This window comes from Chionomys nivalis, chromosome 10, assembly GCF_950005125.1.
Source record: "Chionomys nivalis chromosome 10, mChiNiv1.1, whole genome shotgun sequence".
Taxonomy (NCBI): domain Eukaryota; kingdom Metazoa; phylum Chordata; class Mammalia; order Rodentia; family Cricetidae; genus Chionomys; species Chionomys nivalis.
The window spans coordinates 50,504,548-50,507,938 of record NC_080095.1 but is presented as its reverse complement, the minus strand read 5'-3'; the positions used below and the strand labels follow the sequence as shown (position 1 = coordinate 50,507,938).

Sequence of the window (3,391 nt, the reverse complement as noted above, 5' to 3'; positions counted from 1 at the left end):
AACTGGAAAAAACCAAAGCAAACAAACAAGCAAAAACTGTCCCTCAAGCGCGAGGAGACTCTGGCAGCAGGTGCCTTCAGGCTGGTGCTGCTGATTCTGAGCTTTCCAGCCTCTGTGACTACCCAGGCCACCCTGTTAAAGCAGATCCCACTGGCTCTGTTTCACCGAAGAACTCTTAAAACGCTACCATACTTCACAAGTTGGAAGACACATCATGAGACATAGCCTCGATGCCGAAAATGTTAAAAAAAAATGATTTGGAGCCAACAAGATGGCTCAGTGGGTAGAGGTGTGTGTGCCCAGGCCTGACAACCTATATGCAGTCCCTGGATCCTACAAATCCAGGAAAGAACAAGCTCTGGGAGTCATCATCTGACTTCCAAATGCATGACATGGAATGAATATGCCTGCACACACACACATGAACACACATGAACACACACAGAGAAAGAGAGATACAGAGACAGAGATAGGTAAATAAATAAATCTTAAGCCAATAGTTTGAAGTTTACTGAAGCTTGATAAACCTAGGCTCTATCTCAAACTTACCAAATTAGATTTTCCAGGAATAAAACTTGGGCGAGCATATTTTTGTTCAGTCCCATACTGTGGCACGGTGTTGGTCAATCTCAGTTGTCAATCTGATGAGCTCCAGAATGTCCCGGATGATGAGCTTGGGTATTCTTGTGAAAGATCTTGATTAGGTCAGCTGAGGTCAGAAGATCCATCCACCGTGGACGGCACCATTCCCCAAGCTGAGGTCCTGAACTGTTCAAAAAGAAGACAGTGAGCTGAGCGTGAGCAGTCACTGTTCTCTACTTCCTGACTGTGGATGTAGTGTGACCGGCTGCTCAGGCTCTACCACTGTGACACCCCCACCATGACTGACTATCACCTAGAACTGTGAGCCATAATAAATTCTTCCCTCATTCAGTTGACTTCATCACAACAGCAGGAAAAATGAGTAGAACAGACACCAACAGCTGGCTGGAGAACACTCTATTATAAGAAACTAGAATGACTTCAGATCAGACCAAAGAGTCAAGGCTTTGCCATGGTAATAAATAACTACCAAGTCCCAGTGTTCACGCTTCATGAGTAAAGCTGACTGGGTGAAGGGCCTGTTGCTATAATTCTTGTCTTTTGCTCTGTGTGCTAGGGTCCTGGGAGGAAGCAGATGACATACTCACCTGAGGGGAATAAGAAATGTTGATAGATGGGCTATTTACAAAGGGAAGGACAACCAACATCAGTGACCAGTAAGAGTGGGTACCACTCAGTAAGAACTGGACATCTTTGATAAAGGAATGCAACCAGACCATGGCAACCTGGAAGGGAAAGGTGAAAGGCAGTGGATATAACCCAGAGTTGTTCTCCTTTGCCTTCTGGATTCTGGTCTAGTTACTTCTTTTGGTTAGTGGAACTCAAACGAACGGCAGAGAACAAAATGAAAAAGAAAAAAAGAAACAACAACTATTGATTGGGTTCATAAGAAAAAGACTTCAAAGCAAAAAGCATCATGGAAATCACGGATCCTGGGCAAGTGTGAACTATTTAACACATCCTGGAACATAGACTGACGTCCTTTGAAACATTGACACTCAACAACGTATAAGGAAAGAAAACAAAGCTGAGCAAAAACTTGTTTCTTACTGCTCAGAAATAATGTGGCCGCTTACAATTACATATCTTTGACCTCTACCAATTACATAACCAAACCTGACTACAATAGGTAAGAAAATAAAATCCTCCTCCAGGGAGGGAAAGACAATGCTGATGGCAGTAAATGCTTGGCCAGGGATGGCTAGAAGTCTGGGAAGAAGACAGCTTAGGGATTGGCTGTTGTTTTTTTCTAGATATCTTACCTGTTCTTTTGGATTTTGCAACTTATTAACCTATCATCTATAAACTATAGAAGATGGTAAAAATATTAAATGAGGTCTCTATAGCCAACTTTTGTTTTTTCTGGCTGCCCATCCATCCTAGCTACCCGAGTTTCCTACTTTCCACTGTGGAAACCACCTGTTCCAGATACACACTCTCTGTTCCTCCTTCCTTTGCTACCAGAGCACTGGCTGTCTGACCAATTTCTGTCGAACAGAGAGATGTACTTTCACAAGACTATGCATTGGACTCTAGAGGTACAAAGATGGTATGGAACAAATCCTTGAATGTGATCCATGCTAATGGGAGTGGTGACTGCCAGTTCCCAGGGCTGGCCGTGCTAGGAAAGCCAATCAGAGTGCCCGCCTCCCAACAACTGTGCCATTATCCACTCATAAAACTAACAATACGAGTGCTCGCTTCGGCAGCACATATACTAAAATTGGAACGATACAGAGAAGATTAGCATGGCCCCTGCGCAGGGATGACACGCAAATTCGTGAAGCGTTCCATATTTTTGAGGAGGTGGAAAATTTTTTTTTCAATAAAAAAAAAAATCTAACAATACGACAGGATTTTCATCACTTTTTATTTATGTTTACATCACTTTTTATTTATGTAGGCTCTAACATTGAGCCCACCTCTTCTGGAGAGTGTAAGAATGATCAAAATGATCTTTTGATTATATTTTATTTGTTTCTTTGCATTAGCCAGTTCAGTGCCTGTTGCTTGAACTGAGAGTCTCCACCAGCACAATGCCGAACTTGCCCTGAATTACAAGAAAGTAGAAGAACCAGATAAAATGCTCTTTAACTTTCAATGTAAAAGACGAAACTTGAGGAATTAGATAAATTAGTTATTTCATGCTCCTCCTTGCTATCATCAAATCCTTTATAAGAAACAGTTTAAGAAAAGGATATATAGTCTAGATTAAAAGGTATACACTGGCAATGAAGCAGTCACCTCGGGAGCCTGAGATAGCTGATCACATTACAGTCAGGAGTGGCTACCAAAACCTCAAGACTCTCCCTTGAGACTCACTGCCCGCCTCCCGTCCTCTACCGTGTACTGACTGATTCCTCGGCTCTCCAAAACAGCGCCACCAAGCAGGTGTTCTAACACATGAGCCTGTGGGGGACATTTTGCATTCAAACCACCACATAAGCAAATGACAGTTTAACCTCCCCTTGGCAGTTCCAAACACAGAAAGCTTTTCCCCGCTGGCCGCTTATCACTGCCTAGAAAAGCAGCAAGGTCAACCCAGGGTTTAAGCTATTTTAAGCTCTTGAAAGTAAAGGGAGTGTTGACAGCAAACTAGATACAAAGGGTTTGGGGATTATTTTTGTTTAGGATTTTTCTTTTAATACTAAGATTTTGTGAAAGCGTAACTGCACGGTTCTAGCACAGCAAGGCTGGGGCTAGGTATCCCGACAGGGATTAGCCCATCTCTCTGTTCCCATATGAATCAGAGGATTGCTGGAATTCTTCATCGCTGATACTCTGCTTC

At 42.8% G+C, this 3,391-nt stretch overlaps 1 non-coding gene across 1 annotated transcript; it reads left to right on the top strand.

The window, feature by feature from the left end:
• The first annotated feature begins 2,296 nt into the window (after positions 1-2,296).
• Positions 2,297-2,403, top strand: LOC130883256 (U6 spliceosomal RNA). Its single transcript, XR_009057942.1, has one exon. It is a non-coding gene; the product is annotated as a U6 spliceosomal RNA (small nuclear RNA).
• Positions 2,404-3,391: the final 988 nt, after the last annotated feature.